Source organism: Chelonoidis abingdonii, chromosome 9 (assembly GCF_003597395.2).
Source record: "Chelonoidis abingdonii isolate Lonesome George chromosome 9, CheloAbing_2.0, whole genome shotgun sequence".
NCBI lineage: Eukaryota > Metazoa > Chordata > Testudines > Testudinidae > Chelonoidis > Chelonoidis abingdonii.
Genome location: NC_133777.1, coordinates 55,055,200 through 55,075,044, shown reverse-complemented (window position 1 = coordinate 55,075,044; position 19,845 = coordinate 55,055,200).

The following is a 19,845-nucleotide window of genomic DNA, read 5'->3' as shown; positions in this document are numbered from 1 at the left end:
CAGATTGATAAATGTATGAGATTTTTGCCTTGCTTATGACTCAACACTTTACCATTAAATGTTTATAACCTTGGCAGATATCTATCTGTTCAGAAGATAATAGATCATGTTGCTGGATCTGTAGTAGGATTTTCCTAAGGTTACCTGCAATTGCATTTGTAAGTGTCAGAATACTCCTTAAGGTTCAGTCCTCCTGGTTTTCAAGGAAACAAACCCTCAGTATATGTGCTAACTGATCACAGGAGACTAATTAGAACTACAAAAATATAAATGCAGTGTAGATAGAGACAGAAAGAGGAGAAGTCAGAGAGAAAGGAGACTGAAGCAGAAAAAAAGTTGGGAGAAATATGAAGGCCAAAAGGATCAGAAAGCCCAACCAACATTTGAGCAGGCCCAAAAGGTACAGCCTAGACCCACTGGGCTCAAAAATCTTAGGGCTGGCTAGCTGGTATTTTCAAATACCAGACTGTGCTATTTGCTAACAGCAAGGTATAGAGCAAAAAAGCAGGGAGCTATATCATATGCCAATTAAACAGGGGAGGCAGATGTGCCTAACCGCAGTGAGTTTGTGGCAATGATTAGGGCATAAGCGTTGAGATAGGGGAAGGCATTAATGGGCTTCCAGACATGGGAGGGGAGTCTGGATGTCAAACATCTGAGAGGCAGGCTGCAGCTAGAGAGGTCCAGGGAGCATGAGAATGAGAGAGAAAGAGAGAGCATTTGTCGGGAGTCAGGATAGTGCTTTCGGCAACTCACTGAACAGACTAAATAAGTCTAGGAAGAGACTCCAGCGTGGGATTTCAGATGGGAAAAGGCCCTTAAGGCCTATAGGTGAAGTACTGCTAGAGAGGCCTAAATAATAACCTGCTAATTACTTTACATACTCAAAGAGAAAAACACTCTAAAATGTAATTGTTGTCTCATCATATTGTAAATAAAAGATCAAGCTGCCTTACTGACTGGCGATGGCAGGAGGCAAATTTATTCTTTTGACTACCACTGTCTGGAGTGAAGATTCATCTGACAAGAGGGAGCTGCTATTAGGGCTGGGCTGAGAGAAGCCCTTACTGTGGTTCTGCTGCTGGCAGTGCTAACATTTGCTCTCTTTGTGTCAATCGATAAACTTTACTGACTGAGCAAGAGTGGGCCTGAGCCTGCCAGCCGGGCTGAGGCAAACTCACAGGCAGGCCAAAATGCAACAAAGCCAGAAGCAATTGTTCTCCAGCTCAGTGGGTGTGTTACAGGCCCTCAGGCAGCATCTAAATCCAGGATACTCTTCTTTTGCACTTAATGTGCATTTCTTTATGGAAGCAAGCCTGCCATGTACGGGCAGGAGGGAAACGAATGCCATGCTGTCTCTACTGCATGTACTGCACGAACTGCTTCACCTCTCTGTGGGATCGCATGTACCTCAGAAAAAATAAGGCTGGGTAACAATGGGTAGAAATAGCAATCAAGAGAGATTTGAAAGGGGTGATGTGGTAGGGAGGAAGATGGCTCCGATAGTGACACTTTGCATAGACTGGAGGGTACAGCGTGTCATTCCTCAGTAAATGGGATCCTGTGTCTTTAAGAAGTGACTGTTTGCATTTTCCCAGGCTCTCTTATTGCAGAGCTAACTCACTGAGTGAGTCATTTCTGTAAGATCCTGGAGACAAAATAGATACAAACCATAACAAAACACAACAGCAACGGAAAGAGAGGCACTCCTCCCCTCCTCCCGCCCTTTATACCAACAGTCCAAACATACCAAAACCTTCCCAGTGGAGGAGAAACAAGAAACAGACAAACAACTATTTTGCTATCTCCTGAGTCTCTTTGGGGCATGAAGATTGTACCTACTCATTGCCACATACAATAAATGTCGACGAGAGTTTGCTAGCTTTTATTTCAAAACATCAAAGGCTCTGGATTTTCCCCTCAGACTTTGTTTTTCCCTTAGCAACTCAGATGGATATTTGGAAATCCCACTCATTTGCAACAATACTCCTACCCGCTTCCTTTCTCCCTCCACTCTCCTGGCCACCTGCAACCACACTTTAATATCCCGTATTTAAGAGCCTGCCTCTCAGCCACCATCTATAGCCAAGGGGGATGGGATGGGCACTCCCTTCAGTGCCCATACTCAAAACCATAATTAAACCAAGTTTCCTATGCCAAAATGCTGAATCACCACAGATCAGGACCTGACAGAGTATATTTTTCCTTCTTTGTGTTACATGTCCCCCCTTTTTAGGTAATAGGTAATAATGGGAGATATACCAATCTCCTAAAACTGGAAGGGACCTTGAGAGGTCATCGAGTCCAGCCCCCTACCTTCACTAGGCAGGACCAATTTTTGCCTCAGATCCCTAAATGGTTCCCTCAAGGATTGAACTCACAACCCTGGGTTCAGCAGACCAATGCTCAAATCACTGAGCTATCCCTTCCCACCATGATTATGCCTATACTCATAGCGTCTTTGATTCCTCCAATGTTGTGGATAACTGAGGTATGTGGACTTTATGCAGTAATGGAGAAATGGAATACATGCAAATCTTCTAGTCTCATAACAACAAAAGTCACAGTCTTCAGTCATTTGCTAAATCATTGGTTCTCAAACTTTTTTTTCGTGGACCACATGAAAATTGCTGAGTGTCTCAGTGGATGACTGATCTTTCCAAATGATGTTTGTACCGTTAGCTATTTTAAAGCACTTTAGATAAAAAGCGCTATATTAAAAAAACGTATTAATTAATTTTTTTGTTCTACAAATAAAAGTACAGAACTCATATTTTAATAACAGTAGTCTTACCTTTTTAATGCAATGGATGTGCCCTCTCCCCCGCCACGGCAGCCCCACGAGCAGGGGCTGGGAAGGAGGGCTGTCTCTCCCCAGCAGCCGCAGCCCTGGAGTGGGGGAAAGTAGCCTCTTTCTCTGGTCACTGCAACCCTGCACATCCCAAATTCCCCCCACACCCCCTCTTCTCACCCCACTGCCCCCTCCCACCTACCCCCTATTTCCCCCAATGCCACCACCTCACCTTACATGTGCATCTTCTCCAGGGTCCAGGCACCTAATGAGTGCAGCCAAGCCTGCATGACTCCACTAATTAGGTGGGTGGCCCTTCATTCTCTTGTATGCAGCTGCCCAGCGCGCTCCTCAGAGGGAACTATCCACAGACCACCAGAATGGAGCTTGCGGACCACTGGTAGTCCATGGTCCACAGTTTGAGAACCTCTTTGCTAAATTATTAGATCCCTAATCTGCCTGCATAGAGCTAAGTCATTTGTACACACAGAGAGACAGGCAGGGGTCAATCAAGCTACTTTCCTGGAAGTGCAGAAATGGCCCCAACATGACTCAGTACCCAAGGGCGGACATAACCCTTGTGTCTTTTCTTTGGGACCAGATAATGGGATGATTTGTCCCTTAAGGCATTGCTGAACATTCTATCTCAAAAGCAGATATACTAAACAACTGCTACGGGAAGCAGGAGTAAACTGAAATCTCAGCAGACTCAGGGCATAGGAACCTTGTGGGACACAGGACTGGATGAACAACAGCATGCGGTGAATAAAACAAGACTGGCTAGTGACTTCCCATTGAAAAACTCCACTGGATACTTTTGGACTCCACCTACCCCTTTTAGGAGAGATAATTAATGCAGAAGGGAAACAAGGAAGGAAATAAAGTTAAGTTCTAAGTCCCAGAAAGGAACATTTTGTATTCTCTGCAAAATGTCTATGATTAAAGAGAACTGAAAAGGATAGATTACATTTCAGGAGTAAAAATATGCTACAAAACTGTAAAAATTGCATGTTTTATTGTGTTTGCTAAGGGAGGTGAAGAGTTTCCACAAGACAGCATTTCACCACGTAACTGTTATTAAATATGAACTAAGGAAAGTCAGAAAAGCCATGTTGAAAATAAATCTAAGCTCTGTCTGATTTTGCACACTGCTCATCTGCAGTGCTACTGCTGGCGTACCTCATACTCTAATTCTGCATTCGGTAGGATTGGCTCTGACTTCCAGAACAACTGGCAGAAACTCCAGAACCATAAGGCAATTTATTCATCTGAGAATAAATAATCCAAAAAACAAATGTAATCATCAACAAGGAATCCTTTTCAACCATATGCAAAATCCATCACAGAGCCTGGCTTCTTTGGGTGATGGAATTAAGCAATGAGAATGTTTAAATATATTTTTAAAATACCAAAAGCAGAGCCTTAAAATAATCTGTCTGGGACTGAGGCCTATTGATAAAAATAGAAAAAAATTATTAAAGAAGTTGGGATTGAAGGGGAGGGATCTTCGTGGAAACCAAAGAAACTCTTGGACTGAGCAGTTAAAGCATGATAGATAGAATACTGCATGCTATGGTAATAGGATTAAACTGTTATTGTACTGATAATAATGGACTTGATTTATGCCTCTCAGCATGCCCAAAGGCCTTATGTTACATTTGGTATTATCAACATTAATGCAGACTTCGCTAGCAGAAGAGAAAAGGAGGAACCTCTATCTATAATTTCTGTGCCCTAACCCCACTTCTCTTCCATTTCTGTATTGATTTCCCAGGTCATGCTTTCATTCAGAGCACCAGCCTATTCACGGTAGGTGCTAGGTGCATCTCATTTGTCTATATAGCATCCATCACTATATAACTGAACAACTTCTGTCACCATGGAGAAGACACCATGAACCTTGTTAACAAGTTCCAAACCAAAACATCTTTAATTGCCTCTTACACAAGTAAAGATTTTTCCAGAATAGGTATCACAACATTTTTACACTGATTCTAGTTTATAAATTCCAGACTTTACAGGAACAGTTGCAAGGATTATCAGATCAAATTGGAGAACATCAGCAGTGTAATGTAAAACCCCTCTCTCACATAAAAGTTGCAATCATGCCCTATAAGCACATATGAAAAAAACACCTTTGAGAATAGTCAGGCTTCTTTTTGAAGAGTTGCATGATAATTCCATGTTTGAATTGGAACTGTCATTTACTGTATGTGTGGTTGAGATCTGGAAAAAAAAGTGTGGCTAGGAAAAGTCTCTGGGAATTATTAAATGCAAAAAGTTTCCTACGTTTATGTAATGATAAATGCTTGCCCGTGTCACTGATTAGACAGACAGTACCTCTTTACAAACCCTCTGCTTCAGGATCTGTTTATTTCTAAGCATGCAGACAGATAATTGTATTAGTTGAAAGAGGTTATAAAACAACTGACGTAATAATTACTGCCGTCTAATTTTCCCCCCTAATAAATAACATTCTGGATTTTTTTTAAATTGCAGCTGAATCCATAAAGAGCTTTTGGAGCCATTAGTCCAGGCCACAGTTAAATGACATACAGTATGATACAATACAGATGAGGTGGATGTCATTTGTATTTTCTATTTGGACTCAATTGTCTTTGATAATAATATGTTAAATCCCAATTCTTCTGCAAACCTTTTAAACTTGGATTTTCAAGGTACCCCTATGACGACTAATAAAATACTGGTTTCTGTGACAATTTCCTAACACAAATATTCAAAGACAGAAATGTGATACAAGTTTACCAGCAGAGAGGTATAAGGTCCTCTCTGTTCAAAACCTGGTCAGATAAGGCAGTAACTAGAAAACCATCAGATGATGGCTGATTTCAGTGGCCTATGGGAAATGAGTTTGGTGGGCTCAGTCCAATTCTCCGGTGACAGGCTGTCAAACCACTAAACCCACCACAATTGGCACCCCTTGTTGGATACCTCAACAGACAAGGTAGGGGCTGAGTGAGCATAAAGACTGAACTAGAAACTCCCTTTTGTAGGTGTCCTTCCTCATGAGGGAATTGTGGGGGAAGTTTGCATGGCCACTGCCTGTGTTACACCTATTCTGTGTACAAAGAAAGTGTCAGTCTCTCGGACTGTCAAGATGAAAGACTGGCCTCTTTCAGGACAGACACCACCCTTACCCCTCCCAAACGTTAGACATCCTATGGCATTGACAGGGCGCTGATGACCCCATATTCAATATTTCCTGTTCCAGTCAGGTCCTCAATGCTGCACAAATGCATGGTAGGGGTCACTTCCATTTCAAATCCCAGCTAGAACCAGATCAGCAGGAGAGAATATTAAAAATTAACACTAATGAAGTACCATTTTTTCAAGCTTCAGCAAAGGATTGGATCTGAATCTGCTTGATTTTTGGCAAAAGGTCAGGGAGGGGTTATTTTTCATAGTCACACATCCATAATCTGAATTTGGGTCAGGAAACTTTTTTTGTTTTTTAAATTTTGTAATTTGTTGTTGAGTCAAAAACATTGGTTAAACAAGAAAAATAAACATTTTTGAGGTGAATCTCTTACCAACACATCAAAGCACTGAATGTCCAAACCATTCTGTTTTCCTGGAACACAGCATGGAAGATGGAACATCAGAGACAGTCCTTCACAACTGGATCAGACGCCAGGCTAATCATAGAATCATAGAATCAAAAGGTTGGAAGGGACCTCATGAGGTCATCTAGTCCAACCCCCTGCTAAAGGCAGGACCATTTTCCCTAAATAATCCCAGCCAGGGTGCGGTCTAGCCGATTTAAATAGCTCTAAATGATGAGATTCTACCATCCTCCGCTAGTAACCCATGTCCATACTTCACCACTCTTCCTAGTGCACAAGTTTGTTGATCTTAATATCGCCTCGACTCGCAACTGCCAAGTCCAAACCATTGCGCCTTGTTCTGTTCCTTCACCTTTACTGCAGACAGCTAGCCTCCCTCCGCTTGGAGCATCCTTCAAAGTAGTGTAAGGTTGCTATCAATCCCCTCCTTAGTCATTACTCTTCTGCAGCGCTTAAATTAACCGTTCCTCAGTTCTCCTCATAAATGTCATGTGCTCCAGATCTCTAATTTTCATTTTGTAGCCTCCGCTTGATCTCTCCAATTGTTCCCATCCTTTTGTAGGCTGTGTGCGCCCAAAACTGGGACACAATATCAGATGCGGCTCACCAGTGCGATTAGGGGAATAATCACATCCTTGGTATTGCTTGCAACATCACTAATACTAGCCCCAGATGCTATAGCTTTGCGCCTTAACAAATGAGCACACTTAAGCTTATGTTCAACTTTCATCGACCATAACCCAGATCCTTTTGCTTTAGACTTGTACTTTAGCGCAACAGCTCCCCAGCGTGTGTGTGTGGCACGGCGTTTCGTCTAAGTGCAGGACTTTGTCACTGCGTTCCCTTGTTGAACTTCATGAGTTTTGTGCCCACTTCTCCACATTTGTGGCAGAGTCCTCATTCTATCCTGCCTCCGCCGTGTCACCACTTTTCCCAACTGCGTTTCAGTCTGCAGAATTTACTTACATTGTTAGCCTTCATCTCAAGATCATTAATGAAGACATTGAAAGAACGGCCTAAGACAGACCCCTGGGAGCACACACACTTGTTACTGGTTGCCAAGTAGAGATTGCCATTGATACCTACCCGCTGAGACGCTCGTTGCATCAACACGTTACTTCGATCACTCACAGGTGCATATCTCTCAACCAATACTTCTTAAGTTGAGCTGAATGAGGATATCGCTATGGAAAACCGTGTCAAAACCTTCAAGTCAAGGATAACTACATCAGACAAGGTGCCCCATCACCAGTCCAGTCTATCATCATCGTAGGAAATGGCATCAGGTTCGGCTCAGCATGATTTCCTGATCCATGCTTGGCTAACTGCGTCGTCACCTCGTATTGCCTCTAATGATATTGCTCATTACCTGATGGCTGTAGATCTTCGAGCACTGCTCCATGATGACCTTGATGTATCCAGTGGATGTTGAGGTGAGGAACCGTAAAAGATGTCGCTTGGGTCGGCGCTCTCCCTGGCGTGAACACGATCATCAGTCGAAGCTATACCTTTTCCCTCCTCTTAAAGATGGAGGTGGGGTAAGACTCATTCAGTAGTCTGAAGTGTATATCTGTGCTCCAGTTTGCATCCCGTCTGGACCCTCCTGTTCGCCATGAATTTTCAGAAGGTATGGTGCGCGAGGTCGCTGCAAACTCTAAATCTCCGTGATAGCCATGGAAAACGTCCCTCGATCACAGCCTTGCGGGATCAGTTTCTCCCAAGGATAGCCATTATTCGAACTGTCACCTCATCACCCTATCTGTGACTCTCGCATAATCAGATGAGACCTGAGTCGTCCCGGTGCGAGCAGCAAGATAATCTGGAACCCGAGCGAGCTCTCAACCGTCCGTCGAGGCCCGGACCGGACGTAGGCCAGCACTCCCGCCGGCGGATACGTAACCGGACCCTCTATCAGCAGTCGGTCGCTCCCCTCGCTCTGCGTTCCACAGTGTTTAGCGTTGGGAGGTTATCCTGCCGTAAAAGTGAAGTGAGAAGGATTGGTACTTTTCAGCTTTTCCCATATCTATCCATCGCAGGTATACTGCCTCATTGAGTTAAGGACCGTACCACTCATCTGCCTCTCTTCTTCGTTGACTCTACTATATTGTAAACCCTCAATTATCTTCACATACCTTGCTAGTTTCACTCAATTGCCCTTTGGCCTTTGATTCTAATCCTGCAGCACCGGAGCAATAATCCTGATCATGCTCCCCAGTCATCTGTCCAGCTTCGCATTTTTTGTAGCTTCTTCCTTTTGCTCAGCTCACCATGAGTCTTCCTTTAAGCCATGCTGGGCACTTATGGCCTTTGCTGTTCTATCGCCACTTACGGTATGTTTTTCCTGTGCTTCTTGGGGTTTTTAAAAAACTTGCCAAGCATCCCTGACACCCATCCCCTTCAGTTCGAGGTTCCCAGGAATCCATGGGCCATCCTTCTCTCTAAGGCCAGTCTGACAATCGGCCGCTTTCTGACAATGTCAGGTTTGCGTTTGCCTTCATCTCCTTCTTACTGTTGCCAGCGGTCTGAACTTCTACCACTGTCATGTACACTGCTAGCCAGTTGCTGTTCACCTACCTTCCCTATCTACTCTTCCTCTGTGTGAGCAGATGCATGTCGGAGTCAGCGCAAGTGCCCTCTCGATGTGCGTTCCCGCAGCATTTTGTGACCAGAGTGTCTCAGTGATCTCCAAAACTTCCCTGCCGATTGCTGCGGCACTGCGGTGGTCGGCTGTGATTTCTCTCGCAGGCGATGCTATCAGAGAGAGATATTTGAAATCTCCCATGGCACCAGGGCCTTTGTGATTAGGGAACTTTTGGCTAGTTGTCTGTAAAAAGCCTCATCCACTCTCTTTTCGTCGGTCTGTCGTGGTCTTGTAGCATGACAACCCACATCACATCCCCTTCGTGACATTCCCTTAAATTTAACATCAAAGACTTTCAACTGCTCATTCAGGTTTCGCTAGTGAGTCTGCAGCATCTGCCATTACAGCTCTCTTTACATCTCACAGCGTGCTACTCCCCCCTTCGCCTGCTCCTTACCTGATAAGCGTTATACCCATCCATGCCAGTAGCTCGGTATGCTGAGCGTATTCCCAAGTCTAGTATATGCCACATACTTGTAATTCACTGTTCCTGGCCAGACTACTAATTCTTCCTTCTTGTTCCAGGTTTCGCATTTGTGTACAGCCACGATTAAAGAATTCAGCAAGTGCTTTACTTTCTTCTGCTGCTATATATTCCCCTGTTGCCAATCCTCCTCCTGATATTGTCTCCTGGTGTTCTCTTTCCTACACACCTCAATTATAAGGCTATCATTAGGACCTTAAGTCATTGCATTTGCATTCCCCCACTCCAGTATCCTGACGACTTATCTTTCCTTTCATCCCTAGCTATACCAATCCCGCATCTACAATGTTCCTCCCTATTCTCCGGTTGATCCCTCTTTGAGACGATCTTCCTTGTTGCTGGCTTGGTCACGGTCCCCGTCGTTACTAGTTTAAGCCCTCCTCCTCAACTAGGGGTAGCAGTCGCCGTCCAAAAAGGCGCTTTCCCTCCTTGGACAGCTGTCGATGTCCATGCTCGCGCCCTAGCAAGTCCTCCCTTACCTGAACAGTTAGTCGGATCGAATGAACCAGGCCCTCACTACCGAACACATCTCCCAACGGCCATTCACCTCTATTTGCGATGCATCTGCTCTCTGCCAGCGCCCCTTACCCTTGCGGAAATCGAGGAGACACACCTGAGCCACCGAAAAACTCCTTCACCCGCTGCTCCAGACCCTGTAGTCACCTTGATCTGCTGGGTATCACTCTGTCAGTTTTCATTTGGTTCCCACTGGATGAGTAGCATAGGTGTAAGTTAGTACACGTTGGGCGGCTGCATTTCGGACAATCCTCTGAACGTCTCGGAATACGGGCCCCGCAGGCAAGCATACTCCCGAGAGGCCCTGTCAGGGCCAACAGATAGTGCTTCCGTCCCCCTCAGCATCGAGTCTCCAATCACCACAACCCTACGTTTCCTCCTGGGTGTGGTAGATGGGATCCTCTCAGTCTCAGGGGTGCATGGCTTCGCTTCCTCCTCCTCCCTCCTCATCTCCAGCGCCACATAACGATCTTGTGACTCTGCTTCAGTTCACATGAACAAATTACAAATTATCTTAGTATTACAAAGTGAGGCTTTGGGATTAACATTTTTGCATCCCAAACTGTTATTAAAACTAATGTTATAGGACTTAACTTCAGTCCAACTTTAGCTCGAATGCAGATGGGCATAACTCTCACTGACTTCAGTAAAAGACAGAGCTGAAGTTGGTCCCTGGACTTTAAATCTGACTGTGATTTGCACGTATTATTTGTATTTATCTATCTGGCAAAGCTCTGTTCTGGGTGCACACAAACAATTTTATAGGAAATATATATACAAATTGCAGTGATATCAAGTAACCAGATCCTCCTAACTCATCAAAACTTAGCACCATCAACATACTCTATCTGCAAGAACAAGAGAAAACTTGGCATCTGCCAGACCAAGGAAGGGGAAATAATTTTCAGAGTCAAGGACTCCTACATGAAAACGTGTTGCTATGATTTAAACAAAGGATCTGTTAAATCAAGAGCCTCAGCTGATCTTGACCTCCTCAGTACTGTACCAAGAGATTGCTGCATTTCAACCCATTTTTGAATCCTGGCATCTGTTCCAAATGTAGCTGTCTCATAAAAAGGTGAGCAAGTAATGTTTATGGATTAATGATTCATGTTAACTTTCACTATGCTACCTTTGTTATAGCTTTTCCTGAGGCTAGTAGAGCTACAGCAAATAATTGTAATAGTACGCAAGAAAACACGTGAACTCACCCGGTTTGAGGATTTGTTGCAAACTCAAATCTCATACCAGTTCCGTGGTTCTCTAAGGCTTATGAACATTTCAGACAAACTCGGGCCCAGTTTCAAACACTGCTGGGCCTGACTGTGGAGGGTGAGGAACCCCAGTGGACTAGCCAGTACTCCACCCTGGTCCCACAGCCCTCTGGGGATATCGGTTGGCAGCTTCTTCATGAAGCCGGGAGCATGGGTGCGTACCTGATGTGGTTCACCCCCATCCCTGACACCTGTCTATTTTGTGGCATGAGGGAGACCATAGTGCATGTTTATCTAGAATGTGCCAGGTTGCAGTCCCTTTTCTGGCTCCTCCTGAACCTCCTGTTGAGGTTCTGGCTGCACTTTTCTCCACACTTTTTCATATATACACACCCTGTCCGTGGCCCCATGAAGTATGAAACCTCCTTGTTAACCTCCTCCTTGCACTGGCCAAAGTAGCTATCTATAACACCAGGAGGAGGAAGCTGGACAGTGAGATGCTTTGCGATTGTGTGGCCCATTTGTGTTCCTCCGTTGTCTCACGCATGTGGGCAGAGTTCCTCTGGGTGGCATCTCCTGGCTCCCTAGACAGCTTGGAGGAGCAGTGGATGCTGTCCAGGGTTCTCTGCTTGGTGTCCCTCTCTGGGTCCCTACTTTTGATCCTGTCACCTCCACTCCTGGCTCTGCTCTTCCTTAGTTGTCCCCCACTTTCAGCTGAGTCTCAGGTCCAGTAGCTCCTCCCCAAAGGCTGGGGGAGGGGTCTTTAGATGTGAGAGGCTTCCACCTGCCTGCCTCACAGAATTTCAATAAGGCATTTCAATAAGGCACCTGCCACTCCCTTGAGACAGGTATTGTGGTGGTGGAGTGTCAGTTACTTACATGACACTAACCTACCCGCAAGCCTTGGACAGGGGGCATGAGACAACACAGGTAGGGGTAGATGCACGTTGTTCCCATTCTGGTTCTATGGAGATTCCCTAGTAAAGGTAATGCAGCATGGGCCTATTTCATCATTTCCAGAGAACCTCTTCCCAGGGGTTGGAGATGGACAGTGTGTGTGAGGTGGGTGGGGGGAAGGGTTAAAAACCTTAGCATGATTCTCAGCCCTGGCCTCATGTGGCTCCCTGGGGATTTGTGGCGTTTGGGAACAGGTCCCATGGCCTATCCTGAAGGGGGCAAGACCAGCATTCTCCTGAAATAATCAGGGAAACACTCCAAGAAGGGACATTTCCTTGTCTTCCCCCTCCTTGCCCTGCCCCCAGGTTGTTTTTTTGAAGGAGGGGATGACCCCACCCACTGTGGTCTGCAATTACAGTAAATGCACACTCACCCCTAAGCTGCAGTAGAAAGCCAAGGTTATGACTTAAAGCCCTAAAGGCAAAGAGAGACTCAGTTTATTCTGTTTTAAACTTGCCTCAATCTGCCTAGAACAGAGCCATGCCCAGCTTGGTAGTTTCCATTTACAGGCATTTACACAAACGTGGATCCTGGTTTTGATCCATGCAGGTTTCTTCCTCCCTGAATGCTTCCTTGAGATCTGGTTGTGAAGAGCCAAGGATGACTACTGTGTACCTTTTCATCCAAAAAATAGCCCATTCTGCTGTCATAGAGGGTGTAATGGAATGCTAAACTGTATTACCCTGTTCAGCCAGTAGGTGACACTGTGTGTAAAAGACTTTATTTAAAAGAATCTTGCCCATAACTGGCAGATATGTAAAGGATCTTCTGAAGAACACATCTAGTGAGAGTAAGCAAGTCCTGCAACTAGTCCATATCTGATACAGGGGTATGACAGAGAGACTCATACCTCGGCCCCAAAACACCCTACCTTCCCAGGTGCAAAACCCCACCTATAAAAGCCCCCCCCCTTCCCCTTAGGGAGTAAACACCAATTGAGAATAAAAGATTTAAACAACCAACCAACCTGAGAAGTCCACGGAGATCCACTCTGAACCAGTCTTCTCCCACCAAGCTCAGGGCCATCTTTGCCAATCTCTCTCTAGCCCCTCTGCTTCTTCCATTGCCCCTGATTTCCTGATAGATTCTAGTTGCCTTGATCTCTCTTTCCCACCTGAATTTCTGCTGTGCTGCTTACCTCTCTATACCAGCCCAAGTCCAGGATTCTAATGATACCCTGGTGGTGACATGTCCAGACACAATCCCCCAAAAGTTTCACAAACCTCAGCAACTTGTGACTTCTGCAATATTACAAATTGGTTCAATCCATTCTACAGAATCTTAACTAAACAACAGATTTTGCCAGCATTAGTCGCTTTGGGCAGTACCTTCCTCTGCAAGTAGTTCCACTGATGTCAGTGGGGCTGTGTGCATAGTAAGATATTGCTTGCATGAGGGAGGCAATATCAATTCATAGGGATTCCTTCTTAAAATAACACCTGGTTTCTCCTGTTGTCTGGTCCGCATTCACAGCTAGGGACCCTCACTGGAGTAGAGACTGGACTCATTACAGATGACTGCACATTTCAAAGTACTTGAATTTCAGGTAGAGGCATATTTTGCTTAAGATGTTTAGAAATTATGCCCTCTCTGTGATTGTACGGTTTGCTTCTGCAGTGCCAAGCCTACTTTCTGCATGAGGTTGTGGACCCCACCTTTGCAGCTCCTCACCCAAACCCCGAGGTTTGTCCAGCAAATCTGGTACTAAAGTTTCCACCCCCTTCACTCTGAAGCTATTTTTTAACCAGCACATCTTCCACATTGGCCTCAGTTAAGATAGCAATTCCTCCCCCCCGCCCCATAATCAAAGCAGATGCTGCTCCCTCTATGCATTGGTCAAGAGGAGATATATTATAATAGCATATTGGAAATCCCAAGTGCAATTTTGACTTTTCCCCTGCTGAGGTCTCCCATCTCTATCTCCTCATGAGTTCCTTCAACCCAGAGTTCTTCTACAAGCTGCAGTATGAGTCCCTACTTTTGTCCCTGTGCCTTACAACCCTGCGAAATGAAGTCAACCTTCTTCACTCTACCCTGTCAATACTATTCTTCTGCCTTGACCTGGAGGCCTTCTAGTCTCTACTAGATTTAATCTCTTATGTGCCGATTCAAGAAAGCACTGCAGTAGGTGCTCATCTTTAAACGTGTGCTTAGATCCATTGACATCAATGCTCTTGGCTCTTCTGATTCCCCTCTCCCCTTGGGTATGGTACACATACATTAGGAACATCTATTGCAGTGGTTTCCAAACTTTAACAACCTGTGAACCCTTTTCACTAAAATGTCAAGTCTCGCGAACCTCCTCCTAAATGAATATTTCCAGGGATTTTCTCCTTTACCTGAGTATAAATTATAAAAACAATGATCTTGGAAATATAAAATTTGTTATGACATGCTTATTACACACTATTTATCATCATGAAAGTATTTTTATTACATTACGAAAATGGCAACACTCTTCCAAGATCTCACTTTCGTAGCTTGTATCACTTTGAATTAGCCTGTTATAAGACAAGGCTCCTATGTTTCATCAAGGAGTATCAGATGTGAAACTGCATGAAGGTATTTAAGTAGCCAGCTCAAAGAGTTCCTCTTACACAAGCATTCAGGTCTTGAGCAGTCCAGGCAAACAGTGCACGTTACAACAAAGCTTAAACTTGTTCTTCATAATAATTTTAAAAACAATACTAGCTGCCTATTTAATTTTTAAAAAAGCAAAAAATATCCACCTCCCTTTCCATTTCTTATAAGGAGTCTTGAAGTTTAAATCACATCAGTGTGATAGATATGCTCGCTTTGATCTGCTTAGCTCTTGGAAGTCCAGGGGCTCTGGGGTCTTGGCCCCGTGCTGCCCGGGGTCCCTAGAGACAGCTCTGTCCACCATTAGGAAATTTTTTTCCCCTGAAACCCCCCCTGTAACATTTCATGAACCCCCAGAGGTTCCCAAACCCCAGTTTGGGAACCACTGATCGACTGAAATACATATATTGTGTTCTCACATAAAAAAGAAAAAATCAAGCCTATTTGAGCTTAATCATCAGGTTGTGAGCAGGCAATTTGATCTAGGCAATTTAATCCTGAAAATGCAATGCTGATGACTTTTGTGCCACCAGAAGGAAGTCTTGTGGTGAGCTAACTGATATCCCATAGGCTTGCATCATGTTCCCTGCCTGTTCACCCTCTACGCCTTATCACTTTTCTGACATAATAGATAGTAATGAAAGGCTTGCTCAAAAATTCAGACAAATGGATACTTTACAAATAAGTTAATTTTATTGAATAGGCATTATAGCTTCTCTCTGTTTCAAATAATGGAGAAGCCAATTCACACAGATTACAGAGCTATCAGTTACTTATAGTAATCTTTCATAAAAGAAATAAATTAAATACAGTTCTGCTATAAAAAGTGCGACAGTTATAACTGGAAGTTTTCCAAAACGAAAGCAAGACTTACTATCTATTGCAAAAATTGGTTTAGTGCTTGAATACTTTACAAAGTAACAATCCAACTGCTAAAAACAGTTCTTACATCATCTTTGTCAAAGAATGGATCAGATTAAAAATAACATTTAAATTGAATCAGAAAGAACATTGCATCTAAAAAAGATTCTCAAGAACTCACACTTTCCACCCCAAAAAATATTCATTACCTTTTAACATTATTTAATGCTTTCATTTCTTTGGAACAATCAATTTAAACATGATATGGGAGGCAGGTTCAAAATGACCAAATGTTTTCTCTTCAGACCAAAGTGATGGAAAGCAATCACATCATTCAATTACTACCAGGGCAGGGGTAAGATGAATCATCTTGTTTCACAGGGGATGAACATTTAAATGGAAATGATCAAATTGAATAAATCTGGGAAGTCACCTCAGCTTTAAATAAAGCCTTGATATGCTTATTATATTCATATTACTTTTTTTAATCCTAAAACGATCCTCACTAAAACTCTTAAGAAATGTACAGAAGACCACAATAAACTATACGCTCAAGCTCCAAAACAATGAGAATGGGTTGACTGCCAAGAAATTTAAGTCTTGCCCTAGAGAAATGAGTGAAGTTTGCTTTTTTCTGTATTAACATTTGCTTCAACATTGCTGACAGTCCTGTATAAATACATTTACTCTAAATTTATATAGACGTCTTACAACTCTGAGTTGGTTAGGTTACTAGGAAGAGTTGCATCACCTGTTCTGATTTTTTTAAAATTGTATTGTACTAGCTTTGGTTAAAATTGCATGAAGACCATTGAATGGACTTTAAAAAAAAATCAAATGGGTGGGCTGTTTCAATACTTTCCTATTTAGACAAAGCATTCTCTATGCGAGGACCAAATCCTTCTTACTCATGGAAAACTCCCACTGACTCTACTGGGAATTTTGCATAAAGAGGACGGAGTAAGAATTTCAGAATTTGTCCAAGAGTTTAAAGAGAGAAAGGAAGAAAGTTATCAGTAGATATGAAAATGTACGGATAATTTTGGGGCAGGTGATATAATTGTTGGTGATAATAAGGTGACAGTTGAATGATCTGAGTTAGAGATAGTTCTTATATGGTGGATCCTAAAGAAACTTGCCTTTGTTTGAGATGCATCTGGCTTAAACCATGGAGAATTATGCAATAGAAAATGTACATTGTAAACAGTGTGCAGATTTTGAACATTTGATCCATCTTTCTCCATGAAGAAAAATGTACAATCACAAATGTCAAGGAAGGAGAAGGCGGCCTTCTAAAGAGAAGAAATTCTTCCAATCATCCAACCATCAACTGAAGGGCAGTATGACATATTTATAACAGTATTTTGCCATCAAAATACTAACAGAAAACAGAACTGAACAGTACAATAAAAACACAACAGTCATGTACGGCTCACAACAAAATGTCTCTGCGTAAATAATGGAAGACAAACACCATATGAATTTAACAGGAGGGTTACCATTAGAATAAGTGATGGGTTGGGAAACAACAGGGAAAGATTCATTCTTCCCCTGAGGAAAGAGTATGAACCTAATCTAGTTAATTGGGGCAAAGTCCTGTTCAAATTATTAATGTTAACACGGTATAATACTACTGTTTGGACTTCCCTGACTACTGAAGTCTGGGTGACTAATTCCATTTATTATTTAATCTAGGCTTAAATCCTATTTGTTCTCCTTGGCTTATGCTGAATGAACTGAGTTTTGTATTACATGTATGCAAAGCTCCCCAAGGAGTGACATGGGAAAAGGGCTTTTCATCTATTGTAGCAGCACAATGTGCATTATATAGTTACTGCATTTACAGTACGCAGCATCTTGAACGAGAGGCTATCAAAAACCCTCTGTACATTTCTCTTGATATTAGAGCATAAACATGTACAATTTGCAATGCTGAGAACCAACAGCTTCTTTACTGTCCCTGCATAACTGTTGTTCTGTTCATCTCAGATGGCAACATTTTAATATAGGCTAAAAGTGGCGTAAGGACGCTACCTCAGACCGTGCGGGTCTGATGTTATATTTTGCTACTGGATCTCCTGCATATTTTAATAAAAATTGGGAAAAGCCTATTTTGAATGACATAAGCCAAGCTGGCCAAAGTGCAAGCGAACAGAGTTCTACAAGGCCTCGTTCCACTACCATGGTCTGTGATACAGAGATGCCGTTCACAGGGACAGAAGAGCCCAGTGCCCATATTAAAAGACGACAATGGCGGAGGCACAGGTCCCAGGCTCATGGCAAACTACCACTTCACTTGGGCAAAATTTGGCCCATGCCACTTTCTGATTTGGTTCTGTGACAAAGCAGTAACACCTCTATATGAGAGCCCATGCAGGGTCTTCTCCTCAGTTACAGCTATGCAAATCTGGCACCACTTTGCCATTGCACTGATGTAAAACTGATGCATAAGAAAGAGGAGAATGGGGTCACCAGTTTTCAAGCTGCATTTCACTCTAATGAAAAGCATGAAAAGAGTCAAAAGAAAGCCAATTATAATTAATAAATGGAGCAATATTAGGCACTGACTTAGTTTTGACATTTTACCATGCCTTTGTAACTTCAGGCAATGTTACAAATAAAGTCCTCTGCACAAAAGCGGAAAAACAATGAATAAGCCTTGTCAATGAACAAGTCTGGACAATTGAAGAGATGAATGGCAAAGCAACATGCTTCTGTTCTCTGAGTTTACGCGGGATGATCCACAAGCCTAGGCAGACAATGATTTTTGATATCCAGAACTTTGTACTCCACTAAACATTTTGTTGCCATAGTTACTATGTTACCCACCATTTTCCTACCCAATTACTTTTTCTCTCTTTTCCCTCCTTGTCATTCAGATTTCCCAGCACACTGGCAGTTATCAAAGAATTGAAACTTTCAATTCCATTTTTATTCCAAAAAACCCAAACCAACCCTACCTATGATTTAAATGAACCTACAGAGCAGACAGTTTTACAGCACCACATAATTATGCAGGCTACAGCAGACTAGAGCAATTTACAGTCATGGGTAAGTGAGGAGGTGGGGACACAGGCTGCATCCAGTTAAATGACTCTCAGTCCCCAGAGAGTCCTAACTTTAAGGCTGTTTGGAACATAGTGGCTTTTACCCACGCTGTGTGTTCCACAGTGCAAATGTGCATCAGCCATTTAGATTTCCTTGGTACAGTACATGCATTCAGTTAATAGGAGGTAAAAGAGATGGGTCAAAACAGCATATTCACCTAAGAGAAGCCAATTATTGTGGTCAGGCTTTGCAAAGAAAAATAAAGACAGATACACTTCCCCTAACGTCTGAGGAATCCTAGCCTCACTAAGAAGTAGGTTGTTATTAAATGGACAATTATACTGTATTTTGGTACACCAAGGCAGGGTTCTCCATACCCAAGTGATCACTTTATAAATCATCATAATTACTGACACAGAAAATGAAAATCACTAAAGGTCACATAGTTTTCATTGAGTCAAAAAAGAGAGAGCAATAAAATAATAATAATAAAAAAACCTGAATACACACAGGCAAAAAAGATCACCTATAGGCACCTAAACGACTGGCTTGATTTTCTGAAGTCATCAAGCAACAGAAATTCCCAACGAAGTCAATGTTCAGCACCTCTTAAAACCAGGCAACTCATTTATTAGACCAAATATGGATTTAGGGTCCTAATTTCAGGCACCCAGATTTGAAAATTTTGATTGCAATACAATCATTAGTTGTTCTTTTAAAAATACCCAACACTTCCTGAAAAATGGTACCCGTTGGTTTGTGACTTACATATGCATTAGTAGCAGTCTTTTTTTTTGCACAGTTCATCAGATATTGATATGTACAGTGGAAAGTACTATGAAATAGAATTTGAATGATGTAATCTGCAAGAAGCTGATATGCAAATATGAGTGTACGTGTAGGCATGCTGGGCAGAGATATACAGTAGGATAAAATGCATTTACCAGTTAGAAGTTGACATTTCCACAATTTAGAGGGATTTACAATCTACAGGTATTAAATTATTACACCAATGTCTCATTGTCACTCTCCATTTTGGTAGGAATAACAATTCCATAAACATATTTAAAAAAAAACAAATAAATCGACTGAAATGGATTCAAACTGTTATGAATCGCAACCACATTCTGTGTAGGGACTTCTTTCTTTATTCAGGTAAGAAAACCTTT